The sequence below is a fragment of the Dioscorea cayenensis genome, chromosome 12 (assembly GCF_009730915.1).
Source record: "Dioscorea cayenensis subsp. rotundata cultivar TDr96_F1 chromosome 12, TDr96_F1_v2_PseudoChromosome.rev07_lg8_w22 25.fasta, whole genome shotgun sequence".
NCBI lineage: Eukaryota > Viridiplantae > Streptophyta > Magnoliopsida > Dioscoreales > Dioscoreaceae > Dioscorea > Dioscorea cayenensis.
The window spans coordinates 7914685-7923895 of record NC_052482.1 but is presented as its reverse complement, the minus strand read 5'-3'; the positions used below and the strand labels follow the sequence as shown (position 1 = coordinate 7923895).

The window sequence follows — 9211 nt, the reverse complement described above, 5'->3', positions numbered from 1 at the left end:
AAGTGAATATAAGAAACATTGTTCCCTGAGGAATATGACCCTCGTGCTCACCTAAGAGGTATTAATTGATGACCCGTACACTTGCGGTATATACGTGCATAATCTGTGTCTGTCAAAGAGCATAACAAAAATTGATGGGTAGCACTAGATTAAGTTGTACAATAAGTAAAGATCTGTACTCATCATGATAGGGATGAATCCTGAGTCACCTATAGGATGCAAGTGTATGTGCCAATCGAGTAATATAGTGTGCTAAGAAACAAGGTATCGATCCACAGGGAAAATAGAGACTACTAATACTAATTCTAATTTGATAATTATCCTAATCCAAATAGTGTGATGTGAGAACAACCTCAAAACAAGAGTTGAAAGTGCTAAAGAAAATATGGCTAGATAAGCATAGAGAGGGGTATCCAGGTATAGATTCCTTCTAGGGTTCGTTAGGTCCATGACAATAGTTGTATAAGTTTAGCAATCCAAATTGAACCGAGAGAGTTCCTAAATTATACTACTCCCTTTCTCAAGATAAGCAGTAACGGGTTCCATACAGTGCTGATACAAACAACCTTATGACTGTACTCCCTTTCTCAAGATAAATAGTAACGGTTCCATACGGTGCTGATACAGACAACCTTACGATTGTAATGTACTATATGAACTCTTAACAAGAATAGATAAGAATTCAAAATATAGATAATCTTCTTTTGAAGTAATTGTCCCTAATCCCATTTAAAGTAGAATTGAGATCTATTCTTACAACTACTCCCTATGATTGCAATACGGATGGAATTACTGATCAATTCACTAGAAAGAATTATGGGAAGAGAACTCTCAACACAAAAGTACCTTATCTCTAGGCATACACATTATTTTTCTCAATCGCTGCTTAGCTATAGCTAGTTGGGTCTCTCAAGTCATCACACAAAGCATGACCTACATGAATCTACGACTCTCACCTCAGTAGAGTTCAAAACAATAGATACATGCAATTGAATTCAATATGAAAGGATTGCAATTAATTATTAAGGTAAAAGCATGAAAGATCCACAACCAAAGTTAATCAAATCATAAACCCTAGAGTTCATCTATGCCCAAATACCTACAAATTAGTTCTCCATTAGAGGAGAACAATCAAGCAATTCACAAGAGATAATAGACATGATAGAAAGCATACCACACACCCCTTTTTTTCTTTTCTTGCCCTTAGAGATTGCCGATGAACTTCCCCTTTTTCTTCCACAAGCGCCACCAAGGTGCTCCTCGATGTTTCCAATGGTATTCCTTGAATGTGGGTAAGTCTACTCTTCTCAATAAATTGCCCTAGTAACTTTGGAGAAGTTTTTATCCTCTTTTTTCGTAAGCTTGGTAGTTAAAAGATCTCTTTAAAACCCTCATCAAAATCTTTTATACCTCACTACTTATGGACGCCTTGCGAGCGTAATAATAAGGTCTTAAGGAGCTGGAGATGATGGGTTGCGTGCCTTACGGGCATATTTACGGCCCTAACTCTACTTTTAACATCTTCTGTCTTGATGTTATGGTCTAGATTATGACCATATGTGTTGGACTGTAATCTTTTTTAGATAGAACTTGTGACCCCCTTACAGGCGTATATGCCTCCATGTAAGCTCCTTTGGACAGTTCTTACGATTCAACTTATGGGTGTAAGCCTTCTGGTAAGTCCCTCTGTTTGACATCAATTAGGAGGTATAATAATTAGTCTTGCACTTGAGACAATAGTCCTCGGGTGAGAAATGTTTGGGTGCCCCATCTTTCTATCTATTACCTCTCCCTATTCCTATTACGCTTTCTTTTCTTTTCTTCTCTTTATTTTCATTTGTATTGATATTGTTCACACAACTCATCAATCGTTTTCACTATAGTTAAATAGCAATACTTGTATTTCCGAGCACTATTCCCTGTGGATACGACCACTCACTCACTGGGATACTTTATTACTTCGATAACCAGTGCACTTGCGGTACACACTCACAAAGGGGTGTGTCAAGTTTTTGGCGCCGTTGCCGGGGAATAGGCATTTTGGAAGCACTTTGCACTTTGCTATTTTAGCTATTCATCACTTTGTCTATTTCACACTTTCTTATTCTTTCATCATTATGATTTTTTTTTTCTTTGATTGCAAGTCCAGGTTATGACTCGAGGAAACCCTTCGACATTGGTTGTAGGTGATCCGAATATTAGAAGAAGAATTTATAGACGGGGAAAAGAATCTTTATAAAAACAGATAAATTAAGCTGAGATAGAAGGTGAAATGTCTAATAATAGGCAGAACTTGGCATGTAGTCTAGTATTGGGCGGCCACCGATTGCAGCTCAGAGTTTTGAGCTCAAGCCAGGCTTCATCTAAATGTTACAGACAGACATCACAGTTTAATGGTTTGACCGATGAGGATTCAAACAATCACATTGAGAACTCCTTGGAAGTGTGCGACATGCTCAATATTAATGGTGTTAAGAATGATGCTATCAAGTTGAGGGCCTTCCCATTTTCCTCGAAGGGGAGAGCAAAGCAATGGCTACATTCATTACCTAAAGCATCGATCACAACTTCGGAGGAGATGGTAGAAGCTTTTCTAACCCGATATTTCCCTCTTGGAAAATCTGCGAAGCTCAGGAATGAAATATCCTCTTTTGTGCAAACAGAATTGGAGTCTCTTTTCGAGACATGGGATAGGTTCAAGGATCTCCTGCAGAAATGGCCTCAGCATGGGTTTCCTGAGTGGATGATCATTCAAACTTTCTACAATGGTTTGAACCCAAGCACGAAGCAATTACTTGTTGCTGCAGGAGGAGGTACCTTAGGCAGAAAAACCCTTGAAGAAGCCCGACAGCTCATTGAAGAGATGTTTATGAACAGTTATCAGTGGAAGACACAAGATAAGAAGAAGGTAGCCGGACTTCATAAGATCGATGCAGTTACACTATTAGCAGCCCAGGTTGTGTCCTTGAGCAAGAAGTTAGACACTGTAACTGTCACATCCACCCCTTCTGCCGAGATAAATGTGGCACCCATCAGTTAAAAACACATTTTAAGTGGAAAACTGACACACTTGAAAAACCAAATCAGACATACAGGGCACAATACCAACTTTACACGGTTACAGGATTCAAATACACGGATATAATTTGTACGATTAATCCAACATGCGGGTACAACCGCTACACAATCACGACACAGGCAGAAGAAAGAAAAGGGATCCACTGTAACCCTCAACTCCGCCTTAACTGGCTCTATACTCGCACAGGTAAGCTAGTAGGGTCTTGTTTCCGCAACTACAGCACATTCAGTTGGTCGATAGAGGCTCAATAATTTCAAATAATTAAATATAGTGTATATAAAGTACATAAAAGTCAATTTTCACAAATAACTTTCAAACATTCACAAAGACTAGAAATTGGCAAAATACCACTTTAAAGAGCTTTTGGAACATAAATTCAACAGAAATCAACATCAAATCAATTTTCCCAGAAAATACAAATTTTGTGAGAGACTGCCGTACTAAGAGCGACAGCTGCGCTTCGCCCCCTCATCACAATCCCAAATAACATAAATTTTTGTGAGAAACTGTCCTCCTAAGAGCGACAGTTGGGCTTCGCCCCCTCATCACAATCTAAAATAACATTCTACAGAAAAGTACAAATTTTGTGAGAGACTGCCCTCCTGAGAGCGACAACTGGGCTTCGCCCCTTCATCACAATCTAAAATAACATAAATCGCAAATTCACTATAAAGCAATACTCAACACTCACCTAGCATAATATGGTCTAGAAAACTCTCTAAACCTTAGCCATGGCCGCTGCTAGGTTCAGAGCCGTCAAGGAACTCATGCCCTTGACGTTGACCCATCGGTTCACCGGTCGGTGAACCCGGCTACCTGATGAATATCCAGTCAGGGCTCTACACTCCCACCTGAACTGGCCATCGTAGAAATTAGCGGGTTTATCACGCCACCACAACAGGCTGGCCGTGGAGACCGCCTACTGCAGTAGGGTCACCATACAAACTCAACAAACATACATCTCGCAACAAGGAGTCCATAAGCAGGACAAAAATCAATATCCAAAATATCTGTCATTTCCCCACGGAAATGATAAACACAAGCGTGTCCAAAGATTTTAACATAAATCAACGCACAACTTTCAAATAACAATCCAAAAATCTTCTCCTTTGAACAATAATGCTTTTCAAGTATTAAGCATACGCAAATAACTCATTTTAAATCCAATAAAATCTCAATGGCAGAATAAGAACCAATAAAACTTAGACAATATAGAATAATCATAGGCATTCTCTTAGAAGAATTGTGCATAATATAATTGTCAAAACCAAATATACTCATACGATTGCTAAAGCATAGCGAACTGCAAATAAATATCAGTAAGCTTTAACAATATAAATCATTAAGTAATATAAAATAGAATAATTAAACAATTATCTCCAAATAGTAGCCATTAAATAATTATTTAAAAATAGTATCAATTAACCAATTATGCAAAATAATAGCTACTACCAACTCACCTAGTCTCCCTTGGGTTTCTAGGTAGACCTAGAATTCCCTCCCAAGCCTAACCAACACTTAATAGGAGAACAAAATAAAAGTAAATGAAGTGCAGCCTATTGACAGAATTTAACCCAAAGGAAAATACAAGAACCAATCTCAATTCCAATGAATCAAGTTCAATTGTTATACAAAGTCTCTTGAACGAGCTTGGTTCAACTGAACCCAATTCTCCTTGAATTAGTTCACCACAAAGTCATTAGCCCAAAATCTCAACCAAGTCCAAATCAACCTCAACTAACTTAACCTAGCCAAAACAATTCAAGCCCAATCACAATTCATCTTGATTTGATCAAACCTACACCAAATCAATTCAATTAAACCCAATCACAACAATTCTCATCCAACTCAACTTCAAATTCAACCAGATCAATTAAACTAACCACTTAATTCCCAACCAATTTAACTTGATTTGATCAAACCAACTCAACAAACCAATTTAACTCAACCAACACATTCCCAACCATTATCATCACCATCTTAATAATTATCATCAACTTAATCACCCAAACAAAACCCTAATCTTGGTGCTACAATAATACTACAGTTAAAACGAGAATTCATCCTCCATTCTATAAAAAAATCCATCTCCAATACAAATATTTTTTTACATAAAATCATCTAATATCCATTCTTCATCCTCTCCATCAACTTATCTTCCAAACCCTCATCTTTTTCATCAACTAACCACACATACAAACATCTTCTCCTTCATCAACCAACAACACCTACAAACATTTTCTTCTCCATCATACATCTTCTTCTCCATCAACCAACCACACATACAAACATACAAACCTACACCCATACATCTCAAAACAAAATTATTTAAAACTCTTACCAATCAAACACCAAGTTCCTTATTCTCTCAAACCTTCAAGCTCCTTCTTCTTTTCTCTTTCTTTTTCATTCCTTCTTCTTCTTCTTCTTCTTCTCTCAGGTTACTGTAGCAGCCATGAAGAAGAAGAAAAGCCACAAAAACTAGAAGATTCCAATGTTATCTCTTTATTTAATAGTCTGCCAAAATTCACAGTCAGTCCCTTAAAAATAAAATTCTTACAAAAGGTCTCTAAAAAGTCACCAATGGTCCCTGAATCATAAAAATAATATTTCAAAAAGGTACTCACAAATTGTCTAACGGTCCGTAGATTATAACACAGTATTACAAAAAAATGTCTCCGCCGTCTTCCCTTCTAGTCCTTTGTTTCCAAAAACATTTCATGTCAATCCTTTTTCATTACTCATGAATTCAAAATCTTAAAGAAATTTTCACACTTAGGTCCTTGTTCTTTCCACTTGGGGTTTTTCAGCAAAATTTCTGTAAAGAAAAAAATCTTATTACAACTATGATAATACCCTGAATATAATTTCCTACAGGTATCCAAAGGTTCAGGTTATTACACTAACTTCTTCTAGAGGGGCAGCAGTGATGAGTTACACTGGGTGTGGGGGAGGACATGCTCCATCTGATTGCCTGATTTCTATTGGTGGTATCACTTCCGTGGAATAAGTTGATTTTGTAAGTAGTGTAATGAGAGGTCAAGGAAATCCGTATAGCAACACCTACAACCCGGGGTGGAAGAGCCACCCAAACCTTTCTTGTAGTAATCAAGGGCAACAGAAGGCTATGGCACCACCGGGTTTCCAACAACAACAACAAGCCTTGAACATGGAGAATAGAGTTTCAAGGTTGGAAAATCAGATGACCGACTTAAAGAAGGCTTTGACCAAGTTCATTCAATCATTGGATACCAGATTTCAATCGGTTGAAGCTGCACTTCGCAACCACATCGCATCATTGCACAATTTGGAGAATCAAGTGGGACAAATTGCGAAGTCACTTTCGAAAAGACCTCAAGGGAGTTTGCCTAGCAACACAGAGACAAGTCCAAGAGAGCATGCGAAGGCGATCACTTGGAGAATTGGTTGTGAAGTTGAGAGTAGGCTCCCTATTGAGAAAGACAACGGTTGTGTCATCCATGGAAGTGGAGGTTGAGGAGATAGCTAAGGAGAAAAAGATGGCACCCCCACCTTACAAGCCACGAATCCCTTTTCCTTGAAGGTTGAAGAATAACCAAAATAATGAGCAATACAAGAAGTTCTTGGGTCGATTCAAGCAGTTGCACATCAAAATCCCATTTATGGAGATGTTGTCTCAAATGCCTCTCTATACGAAGTTTCTCAAGGACCTCTTGACCAACAAGAGGAAATTGGAGGAGAGTGCATCTGTAATTCTAGATACTTCATGTTCGATGGTGTTGCAAAAGAATATCCCGAACAAGAAGAAAGACCCCAGAAGCTTCATCATCCTATGCAATATTAGCAATTTGGGTTAAGAGAAGGCATTGGCGGATTCAGAGGCTAGCGTCAACGTTATGCCTTATACATTCTTTCAAAAGCTAGGCTTGGGAGAGCCTAGACCCACTCAGATGACACTTTAATTGGCCAACTGAACAGTTAGACATCCAAGGGGCATCATTGAAGACAACTGGTGAAAGTTGACAAGTACATATTTCCTGTGGACTTTGTGGTTTTTGATGTTGATGAGGATGCTGAGGTTCCATTGATACTTGGGAGGCCGTTCTTGCGCACTTCTAAGGCTCTCATTGACATGGACGGTGGGGAGTTAATATTAAGAGTTGGTGATGACAAGTTGACATATCGCCTCGCAGAAGCCATGCGATATTCTCTTGACTTTGATGATACTTTGTATTTTCTTGACACTACTGTTGAGTTAATTGATGAATACGTGCAGGAAATGATGTGTCCGGACCCATTTGAGGGGTTGCTAGATCAAGAAGTGGAGAATGAAGAAGTCTTATCACTTGGTCTAGAGGATAAGCTGTAACCTACCTCGGGAGTCATAAAGAAGATGATCCAAAAGTTCAAAAGAGCAAGGAGACATCACAAGAAGCGTCCTATGGTTAATGGGGATGTGCATTCACGGAGTAAGGATGACAAACCCTTGTATGGTAACAAGCTCGATACCTTTCTCTCTACCTTGAAATAATTATGTGCATCATGCTTTCAGGTTGTAGGTAAGAGGGCAACCTTCATTTATGAACCTCCGTGAAGTAAGAACAGGTACGTCAAGCTTAATGACATTAAACAAGCTCTTCTTCCGTATTGGTGTATGATTTTTACATACTATTGCTATGTTTTTCTCGTGGATTGTTGGTGTTTTAGTGTGCTTCATTGTGATTGGCGAAGTTTCTAGGTCGTTTGAGCTTGTTTTCATGATTCTCTGGATTATTTTTCAATGTATAGTTAGTCTCTATATGTGTATAAGTATTGCAAAAATTTTTCTACAGAGTTTGTAATTTTTCTGAGTCATCCAGAGAAGACACACGGCCATGTGGAATATCCACAATGGTGTGTGTTTCCATTCAGAGTTCATCCCGAGAGGACACACGAGCGTGTGTATGCCCATTTAAACAGCCTTCTAATAGTCACAAGCCCATGGGTAATTTCCACACAAGCGTGTGGATCTCTGTACAGACTCCATCCCGAGAAGACACAGGGACGTGTGAATGCCCCTGTGGATGACCTTGTGAATGACACACGGGCGTGGAAAACTTCACAGGCCCGTGTGAAACTCTACAGAGATTCCTCCTCCAACTTGAGAGTACATAAGGGCGTGTGAGTGCCCCTGTGAGCATCCATACGCCCGTGTGGAATTTCAACAGGGGTGTTGACACACCCCGTGAGTGCACAGGTTGTCAAAGTTATAAAAGTACCTTACTGAGTGGATAGTCGTATCCACATGGAATAGTGATCAAAAACACAAGAATGGGTATTTAATTATGGTGATGATCAATCAATAGTGGTGCGAACAATAGTAATACAAATAAAAATTAAGAAAACAAGAGAGAGAGAGAGAGAGAGATGGAATAAAATGATAGGAGAGGCAATCGATAGAAAGTGGGGCACCCTGACATTGCTCACCCTAGGACTATTGCTTCAAGTGCAAGACCAATCATTATATCTCCCAACTGATGTCTAATGAGTTGTGGAAATACTTAAACACACGATCCCAAACCTAAGGTCAACCGTAACTAACCCTACATTATGCCCCAGTGGAGAAATCGTTCAAACTCAACACCTCATACTGTGAAAGGTTGCATAAAGCTCTAGGGACTCCAAATGATAAACCTTATTCCCTAATCTAGAATTAACCCTTTGGTCCAGGATAAAGATTCCTAGTCTCAATTAAGCTCCAGCACTAAGGATTACTGCAACGCTTCACTCGGTCGCTTGCACAACTAAGCCCCAACGGAGTCCTTCTCTTAGCACTTCACTCTATTACAACCGCAAAGAACTCTTGGAACGTGGAGGTAGGATAAATCACATCAGAATGGAAAGGGGACGTTTCGCTACCTCTCGACTCACCCTTTTAACCCTGTCTAACCTAGCTTTGTCTAACCCTGATGGTGCGTCACTCATCCATAAGGATTACCAAGATGGATTCTCAACCCTAGTGTCACTCTAAGAGAAAATCAGCTCAACAAGCATTCAAGATTGGAACTCAGTTAGAATATCAATTAAAGAAAACATAATGAAAGGTCAATGAAACAAAATCATCCTAAGGTTTACAAGTCCGAGCACCCACTAGGGGTTTATCTCTCTATGGAG

At 39.2% G+C, this 9211-nt stretch overlaps 1 non-coding gene across 1 annotated transcript; it reads right to left on the bottom strand.

Annotated features, from left to right (window-relative positions):
* Nucleotides 1-2626: 2626 nt before the first annotated feature.
* Nucleotides 2627-2733, bottom strand: LOC120274230. Its single transcript, XR_005540763.1, has one exon. It is a non-coding gene; the product is annotated as a small nucleolar RNA R71 (small nucleolar RNA).
* Nucleotides 2734-9211: the final 6478 nt, after the last annotated feature.